The 19,077-nt window shown below is 36.9% G+C and overlaps 1 protein-coding gene across 1 annotated transcript in view; it reads left to right on the top strand.

Annotated features, from left to right (window-relative positions):
- CNTNAP2 (contactin associated protein 2) overlaps window positions 1-19,077 on the top strand; it is a 1,031,572-nt gene that overhangs the window by 869,559 nt on the left and 142,936 nt on the right. The gene's annotated exons all lie outside the window — the stretch shown is intronic.

Genomic DNA, 19,077 nt, shown 5'->3' with positions numbered 1-19,077 from the left:
GGAATCCTATCTATTACATGTACAAATTTGCAGCCACCTTTAAATTTCACCCCATTAGCCTGAGTTTTCTTAGAAATGAGGTATAATAGGGAAGGAATTATCTATTTTTTTTTTTTGGTTGAACTCTTTCTCACTTTAATACTTTTGGCCTGTGCATTCCTGCAGCACTGACTGACATTTAAAGAGCAAAAAGAACAGAAAAAGCCAGAGAATGATTGAAGGTGAGGTAGAGTGAGGTCAGTGTCATTCATCCCTCTGTGTAAGTTATGTAAATTCAGTCTCATTTAGACATGGATAAGTGATTGGCAGCAGGATGGGGGACAACCATTTATAGCCTCACAGCACCCAATATCTGACACACAATGCAGAGTGTCTCAGTAATACCTAAAATGTTCAATCACCAAGACGGAAAAACTCATAAGAAGAAGTTGGAGACCTTTGGTACTCGTTTAACTTGCACCACTGATCTCCATGCAAGGGAGCCAAGCTAACTCTAATTATGTCTAAATACAAGCATTTACAATGATTGAACCTTTTCTATCCAATGATAGAATAAAAAGGAAGGTCAGGGGTGTATTCCTCAATCATAGCTGCTATTCGTAATGATTTCTCATCCCACAGGCTTCTCTCCCCATCCTGTAACTGTAGGACTGAATTTTGACAGCTTCAGTTCAAAACCTTCCCATAATCAAGTCCTATTATATGGGTATATATATAATTATACACTTGCTTTCCTGAATTTTTGAAGGAACATTACCTGATCCTTCTCTCTCTCAGTGAAGCAGGTCATTCTAGATTTTCATGTAGAACTGTGATGCAGTTCCCAAAGGAAACTATTAACACAGGGTTGCAAAATTGTGCATTTTTGTCAAGTGATTAGAAGTCTGAACTGTTAAAAGGGAATATAATAATAGTTTAAGAGAAATGGAATACATATATTAAAAATTAACCTCCTATTTCTTTTCTCTGATCTATTTTTAAACTTTTTTTCTGACCTTTGTCTTCTATGGAAAACCTGCAAGTGTGGGAGATAAAGGGCTAAAAAAACCGTAAAAGAAATATACGGAATTGCCTACTTACTCCTTTTTCCAATGATAATGCTATGGATAACTTCCACTGTTAAATTTCTGAGTTTGGGTATGCTGGGTTCCAAATTAATGTTGCAACCTGTGAAGTGCCATAAATTAAATATTTATGGAGCAGGTTTCAGAAGACAGGTTGCATTTCCCCTTCATTCTTCCTCTTTTCTGTGCTTAAAACATACCTTTTTTGAGGTGCTAATTTAGTTCTTCAAGGCAAACAAAGAAACTTGAAAAGGCTGATAATTTTAGTCAAAAATTTTATTTTTGAATCAGATCAGACAGAATTAAAAGGAGATGAGGGGGAAATCCTTTACCTTACAAAAATATTATCTTTTTTGTCATTAAAGAAATTAAGAGCAGTTCTATCCATTTCCTGTTATGAAATGTCCTTCAAAGATATTAGCTAAGCTTGCAGAATCATGAAGCTTTCAGCTTTACAATATTAAGCAGCAAATTCTAACATTTTTATATGCCTGTATTTCAGCTCTTTTTCGTGAAGAACCGTCTCCACATCTGATTTGGTCTAATTCAGAGGAGCAATATTTTTCATGAGCACAGCTTTCAAAGAAGCAGTTATGAAAAGAGAGCCAGTAGTGATTTATGGTTTCAAAAGTTTCTTTTCACCCTATTCTTTATCTAATCAATTTCCAGCATGCCCACTGTATCTATATTTTTCTCTTTATCCTTGGTTTCATGAACTCCTGCTGATGGAAAACTTTTGCCTTGTCACTCCAAATAGATCTGCTTCTGAAAACTGAGGAACTAAATCAGTGTAAATCAATTATTACACACAGAACATAGTTCATGTATCTGTGTTCAAGTAACTTCCATTATCATTTCTTTTAGATTAGCTATGACAAGATTAAATTTAAAAGAATTTATTGTCATGACCTGCTTTTGTGTCCTTGTATTTCAGATTGAGGCAGAAGTAAATTTCACCCACAGTTGGCAGGACATCTCCCAGGAAAGTTAAGATGTTCCCAAAAATGGAGAAAAGAGATTCTTCCAGGAAATACTTTAATTTCCCATCCCAAAAGAAGAGCAAATCAGAAATTCTTGCCATGTCAACTCTGAAAATAAAAGTCATCTGAAACAGAACATATTGGTTATCAAGTTCTCACCAATAGAAGGGGAAAAGAGCCTTTTTCATCACTGATTAACTATATTTAATAAACGAAGTTTTGAACTAAATGCCTGTTTTAAATGTCCAAATCAGAGTAAAATTTTCAAACCAATTGGCTCAGTGTAGTTACATTTCATTAACAGTTTCAAGAAACTTTCCATTTCCTTCAACACTCTCAAAAACTTCAGTGTTTTCTAAAAATGGCAAGATCTTGCTAGAAAACTAAACTAAATTTAGCATTTCCTTCATGGGAGAGGCTCTCTTTCTTTCCTTTCTGTAAATGCAAAATAACTCCCTATGCTGAGATAGAGATTTTGGAGATTTCACTTCTGTAAAATAAAAGTAAACAGTCCTGAAGAATCCTCAGTCCTGCTTAAATCATAATGTGATTAACTGACATTTTACCCCTCCTCATCCTGAAGTTGTCTCCCTATATCATCATGTAGAGAGAGCTTTTCCCTATTTTCTGTGCACACACTGTATTTCAGGTGGCTAATCTGATTGTTCTCTATAATATCATTAGGCAATTTTAGGATCCCATAAGGACAGCCAGTCATTAAATAAAATTGTTATTATCGTACAGTTCATTGCAGCTATCCCAGCTCAGAAAATCTGTAGTAGTGTAGGGCAAGATACAGGCAAATAAAATTAAGATGCTTAAAGAAATAGGAATTTTTTTGAGAAAATAGCAAACCAGCATCTGAAGCTGTAAATTCAAGATGTGCGTCATTGTTATCAGTTCAATAACAATTTCCCAGAGCAATGCAAAAGGAAAGGTCTTTTGTTGATTTTTTGTTTAAATCCATGATCTGTTGGAATATCTAAATAACAAAAATGGATAGGCTTTCATTATTGTAGTTCTTTATCTTTTTAGCGCTTAACTGATAAATTTATTTCACATTGTAATGAAAATATTTCCTGAAATGGGGATGGAGGATAAGCAAACCCAGTCACCTCAGACTCTCCTCACACTTCACATGCTTCAATCCTCACATGCTTGTTGAATATTTTATAGCTTGTTAACCAGGAAAAGGGCTGAGATCACAGGCTGACTGTTTTAATGAGTCAAGATCTGTAAGTCAGGCCTTTCTTTCTCCTGGCTTTTACAGGACAATCCTGCTAAAAGGTAACTAGTACTGATGCAGTAGCTCAACCAACAGCTGGACGATGCCTTTCCCCATGTGGCTCTCTTTAGCTCCTACCAGCCACACAGACAAGCAGCTGGGAGACCACTGTGGCTAGTTTGTGTCTGCCTAGCTATCAAACATCTATAGTGCTCTGAGGAAGGGAATAGAAATGAGAAAAAATTGCCTCAGTTCCTTCCTGATCGTCAGTGGCATATAAGCTGGTGGACATCCTAACAAACCAGAGACCAAGAGACCATATATATATATATATATATATATATATATATATATATATATATATATATATATATATATATATATATATATATATATATATATATATATATATCTGGAGCTGCATTGCCTGTCTCCATCCTCCTGGAATCACTTCAAAAAAAACTTGTCAAAATCCTGAAAATCCCTTGGTAATTACTAGCCCAATTAATTAAGTACTCTCCACTCCATCCAAGAATACATTAATAAAACCCCGAACCAAGAAAGATCCTTAACCAACAAGAAATTGCATGTATGGGTAGTGACTTACCAGGAAAAAATAAGATAGTGTTCTGCCTCTAAAAATACATTTGATGTTGAAAGAAAATGTGACATGTAAGACTATCAAACTCAATTTATATCAGCCTTATTCTATGCAGCACCAGGCATGAAAATAAGGAAATTACTCCATGATTTTCCACACAATTTTGTTTCCTTTGTGAGTTCAGTGTGTAAGAACCAAAATTATTCTTTAATAATATTCACATGTTTCTAAAATGCACCTGCAAATTTTATTTTTCTGGGCTCTGTGGATTCTGAATTCTGCAGGCTGTATAAAATATGAATCATAGGGAGAATTATTAGACTTGACCTTTTCCCTGAGATTTTTGGAGAAGTGGGGGGGTTGTGCTGTAGATTTCTCTCTCCACCTTGTTACTTGTCCCCTCTTTCCCAGTGGTACTCACCCTTGAAGAGACTCAGGCAAGTAAACATCATCACTTATCACAAAAAGCAAGCCAGGGGCCCTCCACATCTCCTCCCTCTTATTTACACATGAAGAGTCAGTAGTTCATAGCGACTGAGCTATGATCAAGGAAATTAAATCCATTAGTAAAACAAGAAACATTCCAGACGTGCACAGCACAGCTTGAAGTATTCAGCTGAGGAACTAATTAAAGACAGATAGCTGAGTGGATAATGAATAAACAGACATTACTGTGGGTGGAAATAGCTAGCACAAATATGTGTATTCCCTGTTATATTTGATGGGAAAGTAAATTATCACATATACTGAAGCAATTTGAACAGTAAGAGCTCTCCTGAAGCTTTTAAGTGCAGACTATCCTTAAAGGTGGGAAGCAGACAGCAGGATCAGCAAATGGAGCCCCTGCAATGATGTTTTTGCAGCTCCCAGCCTTCCATCACAAGGGTCTGTGCTGCCTGCAGCTCTCACACAGTGAAAGCAGGCCAACCCTTGCCTGGTCCATCGTGCATTCCCTGAACAGGAGCACAGACCTGTTTGATCCTCTGAACAAGAGGCTTTGAATAGCTTTTCCTTTCTGCACCCCCTTCCCTTACCCATCACTTCTGTGCCTCCAGCCAAGTGATCCTTCTGTGAGCACTCACCAGTGCAGCACTCCTGGTATTTCACAGACTGGTGCCAGCGAGTGCCCAGATAGGGGAACCAAGGAGCTGATAGGAAATATCTGCCCATCAACATTGAGTAGCACTGCAGACATTTAACTTCACCATTTGAAGAGGATCAGATTGTTTCTGCAAGGAGCAGATGCAAATGGCAGGGCTGCCTGTAGCTGTTAAAAGGCTTAATGTTGTCTTTCTTTATCAGATTTGTAGACTGCGATATGCTGCACACCAGCCATTTCCAGAGGCTGCTTTTTTTGCACAGCAGTCTGTAAATGAGCAGAGAAAACACTTTTCATGACTTGAAGGAAGCCAAAAGACATATGAGCTTTGAAAACATAGATAGAGAAGAGCTTCTAGGGGGGCTCAAATAGCTATTTACTAGATGCAAAACAATATTAAGCTGAAGTTAAATTTGCCAATGCTCATCACCAAACTGGAAGTTGAACACACAATTTTGAATGCATCAGTGTGATAATAAATCCTACCATCCTAGTCATTGGTGGTATAGATTGCTGAACACTTCCATGACATCCAGTCTTCTAGCAGAAGATGATGTGGGCTCATACAGAAAATCAAGCTTGTATATTCTTGATTTTCACATTTGAGTCCAGGGAGAAGGAGTCAGTTATAAAGTTTAGCCTACCTGAGTCTGTATTTTTGTACTCACAGGTACTCATACATTTAATTTTCCTTGGAGTGTTAAGGTCCTTTTGAAATTTATAAGGGGCAGAGAGATGGAGGGATCCAGCCAGCAGGAGTCTGGACAGCTGGCTGCACTAACAACCAACTTCTTGGCTTAGAGGTACCACTAAATCCCCTGTAGCTACTGTCCTTGAAGCCGCTGGAAGCCTTCTGCAGTGAACTTAACAATCTCCATGGCTGCAGGCAACTATTAAAAAACCAAGATATTCTGTTATTCTGTTTGGTGCTTGGATCTACTCCAGTCCTTTTACCCAAGGCTTTTATCCCAGACTATCTAGGATCATGAGCTGGTAGCCTAGGCTTTGTTTGGCTCCATAAAATGGAGGGAATCCATCATATTTCCAGAAAGGGCACTATAAATAGATTGACAATTGATCGTGTGTGCTCCAGCTTGCTTGTGTGTTCCAGGTTAGTTTGCTTCATATAATAATATTGAATGGCAGATGGAAAGAAAATCCTGATTTTTTCTCTGCTGCCTGTAAATAAGCACTCCTTCTACCTCTGCATTTATGAAAGATAGGCATATTTAGCCCAAATATTCAGCATTAAGCTTATCTGGATAAGTTTAAATAGAAGTTATTTCAAACCCCCTAAGACAGATTAAGACTTCCAGGTGTAAATTTAGACTTGATATGGTAATATATATTGGTTGAGGTGTTTTTGTGACCTTAACCACATTATTTTGCTTCCTGCAGCCACATCTACAATTTACATAAAAGATAAACTCCAGGAAAAAAAAAAATATTGCAAAAAGTACCTGGTGTTTCCATGCAGTTTTATAGTGTTTTGTAAAATCAGTTAAATGCATTTTGCCTTGCTCACGTTTATAGTATTTTAGGACTCCTCCCATTCCAAAAATGGTTTAAAGAACTTGATTTGAATCAAATGCCACAAGGCTATTTGATTCAAATCAAATGAACACTGTAGCATCAAGAGCTGCTCCCAGCTGTAACACCTGATGAATTAGTAATTCCTGGAGTATTGCTTAGCAATTTTTTTAGAAGTACTTAAAATAATAGATATCTAGGAAACAATGTAGCTGTCATTAAAAAGCCAACATTTATGGACAGTTGACTGAGCCAGATTTTTTCATTGCAGCACTGAAGGGCTAACACACTCACCTCAGGCTCAGCTGAATCCCTGTTGTCAAGGCCCACATTCAAAATATTCACCATTCAAAATGCTCATGCCCCTATTCCTTCGAAATAGAGAATGCAAGAAAAAAGACACTTTACAAGCATGACATGGAAGGATCCTAGCCCTTACAGGAAGGATATGCTCTTTTTAAAATCTAACATATATCTTTTATATTTTTATCTGTGTTGATTTTTTTTTTTAACCCCCAAAGTAACTTCTTTGTCCTCTTGGAGTTGTTTTTGGGGGGTTTTGTTGTTGTGGCTGTTGTTCTTGTTCGGTTTTGTTTGTTTGTTGGAGGATTATATTTTCTATATTCTGAATTCATTTTCCTATCTCCTTCTCCCAGAGTTGATATCTCCCAGAGATACTAATACACTGTTGGAACCAGAGTGAGGGCAGAAAGAGAACAGCTTCGTGTGGTTCAAATGAACATTCATATGAGTGTGCCAGAGCTTGTCTGGCTCTCTGCCGTGCCCAGAAGGTGAGGAGTTGCCATTAGAGCTCTCCTGTTTTCAGCAGGAAAGACAAAGTCTCACCACACCATTTCCACATCAAATTGACTTTCAGTTCAGCGAGCATCAGAGATGAGCTGTCTGGAGACAGCTCTATCAGCCCTGCTGTGCGCAGAACTTTGGGAATCAAAATTCCTTTCTTCAACTGCTGATGCTCAACAGTATGTCTTAAATACAAATTTATTCTAAAAATTGTCAGAATTCAAATTTTGAGTGGAAACTAAAAGCATTCATTGTCACGATTCTACTTTGCTTTTGTTTGGGATTGGGGAATACATGAAAAAAATTAGAAGAATGTAAATTATCAGGTTTTATTTTAATGGGGAAAAAATTTAAATGCTAAAAGCAGTGCTCTTTCTACTCTGAAATTGTTTCCAGGGTAGTGTATTAACTTCATTATACATTGTGCCAAGTCTATATTAACAAGAATTTTTATTTTTCCCCACACAAATGCTCCCTGGAACATACCAGAGTCTCAAGTTCCATATGAATTGTAAGAAAGCAATGTACAGCATATTCACCATAATGCATCCCATGAGATTTCCAGACTGTTAGCAGTATAGTAGGTGTATTTTTTGATTTTTGAGTTGTACTTTTGATCCCAAGGTACTCTGAAGCTATATTTTTAAGCACAAACAAGTTTACTTGCTGCTTACAGTGCTGTAGGATACAGTGTTCAGCAGTATATGAAAAACTTTAACTCAAAGGAGTTTCATGAAGTTACTAGGGAAATTTGGGAAGGTAGGTTGCAATTGCCCAAATTTTAGATTTACAGCAGACAAACACTGCTCTTTCTGAAAACATCTTTTAATTTTCAGTACCCTTAGCAATGCTAACTGCAAAAATATTTCTTCACAAAATAATATAATTTTGCATGGGAAGTCCTTGTCACAGGACCCTACAAAGCCTACATCATTCACAAAGGGACTGACAAATTCAAGGAGGAAAATAATGCATAGAGTTATTAAATATATTGACACTTCTGTATTACAGGGTGTTTGAGCTACAGACTTGTGATTGTTCAGAAAACATTGATAAGTATTAATATCTGCTTCTCCTGACATTGTACTCTTCCCTGGACATTCACAATTTTCTTGGGCAGAAGAAAGCTGGATTGACCTTCAATGTGACATTATCTTCTTAACTTTTACAACTAAATTCTTACAGGAGAGGTCAGTCCAGATCAAATACCTTAAAGGCAATGATATTGGAATCAGTACAGCAGAGCAATTAATGGCCATTTCCAACATTAAGCAAATGCTTAAATGCCATAATCTAAAATAGAATAGCATGATTTAGTGAAGTGATAGTAATAATATTATTCGAACTATTTTTTCTGTAAAGTAATAGTACTATATAAATAATAAAAATACAGTCTTTTTCATGTGTGCCAATAACTTTTCTTTGGCTCATTTAATTATATTCTTAATGGATGTGAAAGTAAAATCCTTGCAAAGGGAGAATATCTTTTATATAGCTCCAAAGGAAATTATCTATTCAGTTCATATTATTTCTGTGACATCAGCTAGCTCATGATGTTCACCAATATTTTAATTTGGAAAAAGAAAATAAATCAATCTCTCTGTTTCAGTTTTTAGTGGCCCATCAGAAACAGAGCAATAGTTTAAATGAACAATTTAATTTGTACTCTCACTATGAATATTTGATCTAAATTAAGTACCAGGTTACCTTTCCCTGTTGCTCCTACTGACAAAGCTAATTTTCTTTTTCAATTCAAATTCAGTTGCAGGCAACTGCATTACTCCCAGAAAAAGGAAAGCCCACCTTTTATTAATGTAGTTTAAAATATTTATACTTTGAAACACCATAAGAAAACATTTAGCAATTCATTTCAACAAGTGGAAACTGATAACATTGAAGGAAACCAATGTATTTAAAACATATTTTGCTTGTGCTTAATGCACCATTAAGGAGATGGCATAACTGAAGAGGGAACTTTGTGCATACACTATTAATCGTTCTGATGTTCCTACTGGGACTTTGAGGATTTTGTCTTCTTCTAGTTGTGAGACTAAGGGTTATTACTAAATGGCCAGTGAAATCTGTTGGTTGAGTCAAATAATGACCAGAAGCTCCATGGTCCTAGAAAGAGTTTTTTCATAATGCTAAGAATAATTCTTCGACTACAACTTTATTAATTACAAATGCTCCTAAGCAATTTTTAGGAACTTTAAGAATGTTGACCTCCCTTGGGAAAGTGTGGCAGTGCTACACTCATTGCATTCTAAGTAAAACAAATAGATGCCTTGTTCAGTTATGATTATACTGCACAAAATGTTATATTCTGATATAGGATGTAGCTGCCTCAGTTTCCTCATCACTGCAACTGTGGTGTGAAAGCAAGGCCGGGTCTAGGAAGATGTTATAAGTGTATCTATTTTTCCCTGAAGACAATGTATGCACACACACCTAGATTTTGATATTCAGTGGGTCTCGTTGGTTCCTGTGTGACATCATGCGTTACCATGATATAACCCACTGCAGAATGAGCCTGCTATGGAAGGAGAGGCTGTTTCCTTGGGTCCTGTGGATTTTTGGAGAGGAAGTTTGTATATTCAGGGCAGCCATTTCAAAGGGAGAACTCTGAAGTGCACCAGTATGAGTCATCATGTAGTTGTAGTTAAGTTTCTGTATTCTTTTCTGTTCCTTTCTTTTGGACTAAGATGGCGTGGAAGTTTCTTTCCTCTTTTCTTTCTGTCTTCAGGACCCCACTGCTAAAATAGCCGAGACATGACCATGCAATAGAGGAGAAGTGGTTGGCTACTGACACTATAGAATACATGTCCTGATTACAAAAATTGAGAGCAGATAATAGAAGCAGTGTAAGAATGATAAGAACTGAATGAATACTCTTTTTCACAGAGTAGAAATGCAGTGTTTTCTTGGGTGAGTGCTGGTGGCTGATGATTTAGAGATTCTGGGACCTTTTTAAGGATATGCTCTGGCTAAGGACAAGGGACTTCTCTTTACAGTATTCAACTAGTTCTTTTATATGTTTCCCCCAGAATTCCTCACCAAAGCCTTTGGATTAAGTAGTGGTTTAGCACTGGAATCAGTTGAATCACAACCTCCTAGATATTAAGCTTTGGGCAAGTAGCAAATTGTTTTGCTCATGTTAATAATAAAATAGGCATAATCAGATAATGAAATTTAAAATTCAAACTTGGAATACAATTTTAATCTTAATAGATCAAAACACAGATTGTGAAGCTTGATGTTACTAAAGCTGTTAACATGTTTAAATGTTATTTCTTTTGCACATATGCTCAACTACCACCCTCAGCAATAAACAATTTGATATTCTTGTCATCATAATTTAAGACCATATATAGAAAAGAATGACCACAAACTAATTTTAAATTTAATCTGTGAAAGTTTATCATTCCCATAATGAAAGAAAACAGCGGCACTTTCCTCATCAAAGGCTCTGGGAAAACACAGTTTGGGAAATTACAGTGGGTTGTTTATGTGGGTTTATGAACATCAAGTATGATTTGGAACCCATTTAACATATAGCAGACAACTTCATAGATAGGAAGTGATATATTTGTTGCAGGCTCAGACATGCAGAGAATAAACAGATCAGTTTGGGCCACCTGGAGAAAGCAAGGCCTATCATTTCTTCAAGCATCCCCACTGCTCACTTCTCATTCCACCAGGGTATAACTTGCTTATAATTTTCAGAGACAGACCTAAAAGTCCGTGGAAACCTTGCTCATTGTCAGATATGAGGAGAGTATATAAAGACTCTCCAGTGGGGAGTTCAAACTAAAAGCCATGATACCAAAAGAAAGTGTTTGTAGTTTCTACATAATACTGCAAGAAAAAATTAGGAAATGGTAAAAAAAAATTAGGAAAGTGCAAGAAAATGAGTTGAGGTCCTGGTACACTTGAAAAAAAGTACTGGTAAGACACTGAACATTTCTGTCCATCCAGCTTGGTGCTATCAGGGATACTTCGAGGCTGTGTTCAACCCACCTTTTGATCCCTTATTTTTCCCCTGGAGGAGAATTCTGATATCAAAATCACAAACACTTTTGAAAGTATTTGTATAGTGGACTTATTTTGGGTAATAATATTTTGCATCTTTCTTCATGATTTCCAGAGTCAATAATTGCTCATTAATACAAATTAGACACAAAAGTCAAAGATTACATAAACAAACCCTTAGAACTATACCACTGATATATTCTTACAGTGTATTTTTGTGCAAAACGTAATCACTTACTATTCAGAAAGAGACAGTAGAGCACAGGAAAAGTCTAAAAAGCATTTTATGTATCTCTGGTTTAAATATCTGATTCCCATAAAATGTGACACTGACTTGAGTTCTTATTATTTGTAAAATTAGTGAATTTGAAACATGTTGCACCTAGTAGATTTTTAGGGAATCTCTATAAAATCTTATTTGCAACTTTTTATGTGGAAAATCCCCCCAATAAATTTTGACTTCATTTGCATCTGAGAAGAACAGGTAACAGGAGAGGAGGAAAGTCTTTATTGTATTCAAACCCAGTTCAAGAAGCCTCTCAGTGGTTTAACTCTCAGCTGTAAGAGCCACACAACAAGTTAGAAAATTAAGGGAGGGAAAGAGCAGTAGGCAGAACACAGACTCCCTCCTTACAACATTTTTCTTAGATGTTTGAACTAGCACCTTCCTTTAAAAAGTGTCTGGAAGAGTTTTAGATGTAATTGATCAAAGCACAAACTGTGTTCTGGGTTCATCCTTATTCAGAATTAGTTAGGCTTAATTAATGTTTATGTGAGGATAACATTTTTTTCTGAAACCTTCATGTTTGCAGTGGACCAAGCCTTTAATATTAAAGCTTACTTTAAAGGCAACAACTCAAACTGCAACTTTTAATGCTGTTTTAAAGCATTTGTTAACTGCTGATATAACTATTACAATACCAAACACCAAATAAATACCAATTCCACAGCTTTAGTAGCAAAAATTTCAAATAAAAGACCACATTTCCTCCCAAACTGTGAGTTGATTTCCATTTGCTAGACTCTTCTCAGGATCACAGCTTCAGATCACACTACTGCAAAGTGCTCAGTTATTTTAATGGGGTCAAATTTACTACATGAAGTGTATCATTTAGCTCTGTATGCAACTCAAAGCTTTTTTGGCAAGATATTAGAGAGTCATATCATTCAACAGCTATAGCTTTTCTGCTTATTCTAGAGGACATTTAAAATTGCATATCTAGTAATACCATAAATACGATTTCAAGTTTTACAGTAAACTGATTTAGAATATACATTTTATAGCCTTACAAACTGATGGTCATTCAGCATATTCACAATCTACTTTTAATTTTATAACCAAGTGTTTTGCTCTCTAGAATATTTGAAGGGATTTTTTGTACTGAGAAAAATAACAAGGGAAGACAAAGTATCTGTCTCTCTTGTGGAGCAACATAAAGAGTAGTCCACTGCTGTCTACAATATCCTTACCAACATAAATAGTGCAGAGCTGCAATCTACTGACCGATCCTTACACTGGATATTCAGAGCTGCCCCAATCCACTCAGTCTCTAAAAGATTTTTGGATAGAAACATAGATATGTTTCAGGCTAAAGCTGCACTACTGATATGTCTTCCACTTCTCATTGCCATGAAAATTTATCATTTTTGGAGCACTTTGAGGTTATCCTTCCAGGACAACAGTGTGAAATATTCACCATAGATTTCAGTTTTTCTTTGTTTGTGAACACAAGTAGCTTTTTAGAACTATACAGTATACCCACTACATTTTCCCTTCTTGCACCATGGTCATTGCAGATCTTCTCCATGGAAGGGAAGCCCCATCTTCATCTTCTTTCTTTTCTTTCTACTGCTAACAGTAGCAGTTTTCATTTCTCAATCACACTAGCATGTGTGATGCTTGCTGCATAGGAACCAAAGCATTTGTGTCCTGGCAAAGCACTAAGAATGGGGACAATTGCAAGCAATTAAAGTGTCAACTAAATCAATTAAAATCTTGTGAAATTTTTTATGAGAGTTACAGTGAAAGTATAATTGGAAAACAGGGGAAATGCATCAGTTAGCTATCAGCTGAATTTCTATGTTCTTCCTTACTCCCTTAATGCAAAACAGGAAAGATACCCTTATTTCTCAAGTTTAGATTTGGGCTGACTGTTGGGAAAGAAACTCACATTTTTTTTTTACTCTTATGTACTTCAGCTGAATATATTTGATATTGAAATTCTCAAGAAAATAACCCCCATACTGGTATTTCATGGAGTTATTTTTCATGGGAGCAGATGGGGAAGTACTTTGAATTTTTGCTCAAACATTATTCAAATGGGGCTAGTCCAAATCATATTCTAATGCAGCTTGTAAGTCACACAACCTGCAACACTTACAAGAAGTAAATGCCTGTGAACATTATGCAGCTGAAGTAGAGCAAGAGTGAAAATAACAAAATTATGTATATAATCCCAAAACATTCTTCATTTCATAGTGTTCATGTAAAGTGGAATGCAAGGGTGTTTTTATAAGTACTACTCTAAAAAGTTAAGTGAATATTTGGGCAATATAAAACTGGATGAAATCTGCATTTCAGGACTAGCTCAGGTAAATCTTACCCTCCCATTCAGAACTATGATCTTGTAAACTTTTCCCGATATAGGAAACTTAATTTTTCTTATCATAACAGGGTCTTGGTTTTGGGCCATGATTGGTGGGAAAGGCATAGGACAGAAGTATTAGAAGGAAGATCTTAGGACTCTGCACTGTTCCCCCACTGCTCCCTCTGAAGCTGGCAAATGAGCCTGGCAGCAGTGGAAATGAAGGCGATTTAACTGGAGATTTGGAAGAGCTTCGTGGGGAGATGTGAACAGTAATTCCTGGAGCTGCTTTAACTGATGATGCTGCATGGAAAAACCCATCTGTTCATCCAGTATTCAAGACACATGAGGGGATATTCAGCCCTGCTTGCCATCCCTCTCCTGCCCATCACGGGGAATATCTCAGAACCTCAACAAACATATTTGTTCTTTGCTGAAATACTGCAAAAACTATTTCTGCTTTTATTTTTACTATGTGACTATAACTAGGAGTAAGTAAATAGTAACCAGGAACACTAGGAAGTTTGTTTCATAGGATTAGTCTACTAAAGCAATGGCTAGTCATAGTTCATCATTTCCTGCATTGCATTTAATTTAACATTTTTATCATTTTATCATACATTCTTTTGAAGGGATTTGAACAACACAAGGGGATTTTTACGGTCTTTTGGGTAGTAGATAGGAAAAGTTAATTTAGTGATTCCTACAGCCTTTGTGAATTTTCTTTTTCAATTATTTTTGAAGGTAATTGTGAACTCTGCACAAAGCAATCATGTAGGGCTATTTCCAAATTTCTGGAAGTATATATTTAATTCCATTTATTAATTTATCCCATGTACGTGAAGCAGCAGCTCTAATAATGACATTCTAATTGGTTTTCATGGCATTAGGCAGCATATTAGCTAGAGGTTTACAGTTTCTTTGTGTGCAGTATTTGCTGGTGACAGTTTCACAACAGCATGTACAAATGCACCTTATTATAGTTTCAGTGTATAGGCAGTATTAAATTCCATTTGGGACAGCCATCAGCTTTAGGAAAACATCTAAAAGTTCCCAGAGGGCAAAGTCTTGATGTCGTTTAGCAATGCAGTACCTACAGCTGCTAAATGAAACTGTTCTCTCTCCATTTTTTTCTACATACACATGGCATAAACACTTCTAATCTGGCCTTCAATTTGGTACATTGTTGTTTTGCAATTACAGGTGTTTATAATACTCCATGGAATGCTGAGATTTTTAAGGTTCCTTTCGCTGCTTTCTGGTTTCTGAATATGAATCTCATGTGGTTTTGTTTTGGTTTTTTTTTTTTTAAATAATGCAGTCATTAAAGCTAGAACAAGTTTCTTGCTCTTCTTTTTTTCTTTTTTCAATTTGGGATTTGGCTTTTTGTGGGGAGGGACAGTTGAGGGAAGCTAAAATTTCTACATATTTCTGTTCCTTCAGAAGCTGATATTTTTACACAATCAAAAGACAAATGATCAGATCCCAAGAGCCAGAAACAGTAAAAGTTTAGACTTTCTGCACAAGGAAACTAAAACTGATAATCTCATTCAATGGTGGCAGAAACGATCACACATTTGTCAGAAACTCTCTGCCCTAGTTACTGTGCAGCAGGACTACATGCACATCACTTCAGACAATAAGAAGTTCTAGCCTGCACTGATTAGACTGAATAATACTATTTTATACTGATCAGAGGGCAAGAGATTGACAAAAAAATATGCCTTTAAATACAATCATTTGTGAAGCACGTGCATTCCTTTTCTCATACTTGATCTCAAGAGACCGATGAAAGTTATTTTTCTACTCTCCTCATCTTTTACCACTCATTTTCATCCATTCTCTTTCTTTCCCTGTTTGACAAAAAAGGATCCCCACATGAAGTTTCCAGCACAGGTTCATTAATCCAGCTGTCCTGGCATCCCTTGGTGCTGTGCCTCAGTCTCCACTTCCCAGGTGTTAGAGTGTTTCCTGCATGCTGATCTCCTGGCTGCAGTGAAGCAGGCATTGATTCAAGCCAGCTCACACTTGCATCGCTTTGTCTCCCTTTCATCCAGCTCTGAACAGTGGCACTGAGCTCCTCTCAGCAGAGTCGGAAAGGAAGGGAATCAAAATGAGATTTTAGAAGCCTGTAAGTCTTGCCCAGTATTTTTCACAGGGAATGACAAACCTTTCTCATTAGGCATGAGATCAAAATGGAGCCTGACAGCTTTCTCGGAGAATTAATAGGAGTTTCAGCATTGTGTGCTGAGTCTGATCATGAACCGTGAATGTGGCCAGATCCCATGTTCAAATTATGTTTAGTAATGTGAGTCAAGTAAATACAGGACTGCCCTCTCTGCATTTGTCCCTGGCTCATTTGTCTGGAATTTTTCTGTGTTACTAAGGCAAAAAGAAGAGCTTAAAAAGCAGTTCAGTGCTGCATCTTTCTCTGAGAGATATTTTCTACTTAAAAACAATTCTAGTCTGAAAATTGATTATGTAAGGGTGTCATCTTTCACTCAGGAGATTTTCTTGCTCAGGACCACCTGCTGATGTGAATGCTGGAATGCTGTCTGCTGTGCTTCCTGCTGGCTGGGTCCAAGAGCACCTTTACTCCAGCGAGGGTAGGAGCTGGGCACTTTACCGACTCATCAATCATAGACAGGCTGCTGACTAATTTCCATTATAGTGTCCATCTGTGTGCCCCATTCTGTGGGGACAAAAAGCCACTCCGTAATTATGGATAAGCCTCTAATTATACCTGAGCAACTTCATGAATAGAAATAAGGACACACGGATCAAACTTTGATAAGTGTTTAGCCATCCACAGGCTTCACAGCTGGTTATGGAGTTTGAGCCAGAGAGAAGTGACCTCTGTTTCCCTGGGCCACAGTATAGGACTGGTAAGGAAAGAATGGAAAGGGGTTTGTCTTCTTTAGCAAGACCAAATGCCTAATTTTGAAGCTAAGGTTGGAAGCACGTTCCAAAGAAAACTTTGGAAAAATAAATGAGCGGGTATGTATAGTTGTAGGGTAAATTAAATCCCTGAAGAATCCTATTGAAAGAGTGTATGAAATTATTTTGAGAAATTGAAACATTGATGGCATACAGATCCCAGAAAAACATCTAGGATTTCCATACTATTTTCTCTCCTTTTGTAATTTTTTTTTCTTAATGTCCTGGGGAACTGAAGGCCTTGAACCCTTGTACAATCACATAATCTAGAGTCTTTATTGCCATTTAAGAATGTGTGCATCATATTACTGTTCACCTTCCCAGAGGAACTGTAAAACATTGTTGTGGGTTAATGGCATGGAACTGAGTCAGGGGAGGTTTAGGTTGGACATAAGTAAAAAGTTTTTCACCCAGTGTCTGTTTGGCCACTGGAACAGGCTCCCCAGGGAAGTGGTCACAGCATAAAGCCTGACAGAGTTCAAGAAGTGTTTGGAAAATGCTCTTAGACACATGGTGTGTCTTGGAGTGTTGAGTGGGGCCTGAAGGGTCACTTCCAGTTCAGAATATTCTATGATTCTAGGTTACTGAAGGCCAGACTGCAGCTACCTCAGTCACACCTAATCTGTAGGAATCACAGACAACCCATATATTTCAGCCATGTCACTCAAGTTTACCTCTACAATTTGTGAGAGGAATGTTAAAGTCACACTGTTAGAAATAAAGGTTTTGAAGAGTTAAAGCATTGAACCAACATTCCATTTGGAATTATCTATCTTTAAAAAGCATGTCATAAAAGACTATATTTATTTATATAGCACTTGGGAGCCTTTGGATTGTGTAGGAGCAAGCTAGTGTTATTTCAAAAGAAGGTTATGCAATATTAGACTAAGAACTACTGGTGTAAGGTTACTAACACACACAGCCATGTCAGAGTCACAATATAAATAAAATTTAAAGTTATTTAGTAGGAACAGTTGATGGGATGGCAGTAGCACTCATAGGCTTCAAGAATTGTGACAAAATACACTGAAAAAAAATTAAAAAGTTTTGGAACCCAAAGGTACAAGCAAAATATGGATGAAATATGTGAAAATGGTGAATTGTCACAGCTTGAATTGCATCCTCTGATAACTATCTCCCAGTCCTGCAGTCAGATTTACCCTGGAAAATCCTAACTACACTCACATTCCATGTGGGCATAACCATCTGCTTGTGCAAGTTCGACTTGTAGCTAAGGGCATTATTTAGAAGATGCTTGTCTCTGTTACTAATAACACTTAATGCTAAAACATCACCTTTAAAAATGCAATCCATTTACCACCATGCATCATTTAGTTACTCTAATTTCATTCTCTATGAATAATATACATGGCCTCTCTTTGCTGGCAGTTCTACTTTCAGATTTCAGATGCTACTACAGGACTTTTTAAAAAAATCTATAATTCCAATAATTACAGTGCAATAAAAAGACTGTATGTTCTTATGCAGTCTCAAAATAAAAATAATAACCTGGTCCTTTTTTTTATTTAATTAATTTCTCATGCCTCCACTTCTTGAATAGTGTCTGTTGATAAGGCTGTTAAGGATGTTGCTTGCTTTCTATTTTTCTAAGAATTGCATTAAAATGTTGCCAGGAAGAAAGCTGAAATTTCAAAACTCAGGAACAATATGACACCAGTCTGAGATTGTGGTAAGGTTTATTATATTTCATAAAATAAGATTCCTTTTTACTGGCTAGTATTTATTTGCTATGCCAGGTGGAAAGTAGGAATTGCTAGGAAGATTGACTGGAATGTCCTGAGAGACTCTGCTGCCAGCTTTGTCACCAACTTAGATGTCAAAGCAGGTCTGATTTTCTGCATCACTTACCTCCTCCATGCAATGTGGAATTAGGATAATAATACTTAATCAACCTAATGTGGAGCCATTAGACTTAGGATATCTATTTAAACTCTGTGAGGTGATTCTCAGGAAGTGTGTTGAAGACTTAAATCTGGGCCATGGGTAACTGAACAGTGCATTCCCTAGGTTCTAGAGTGGAGAAGAACCTGGGAGAGGAAAAAAGCCCAGCAATCCTAGCACTTCAAGGAGGACTTTCAAAGCAGATCTATTTTAAAGACCAGAATCTGCTTCAGCCTGAAGAGAACTCTTCCAGGAATGACCAGGGCTGCATTAGACCTTACCATGTGGCCAGCATGTTTTGAAGCAAACACTTCAGGACCT

Source organism: Agelaius tricolor, unplaced genomic scaffold, assembly GCF_023055355.1.
Source record: "Agelaius tricolor isolate 1412-34295 unplaced genomic scaffold, bAgeTri1.0.p SCAF_6, whole genome shotgun sequence".
Lineage (NCBI taxonomy): Eukaryota > Metazoa > Chordata > Aves > Passeriformes > Icteridae > Agelaius > Agelaius tricolor.
The sequence above is the reverse complement of the archived record's forward strand: the minus strand, read 5'-3'. Positions and strand labels throughout refer to the sequence as shown.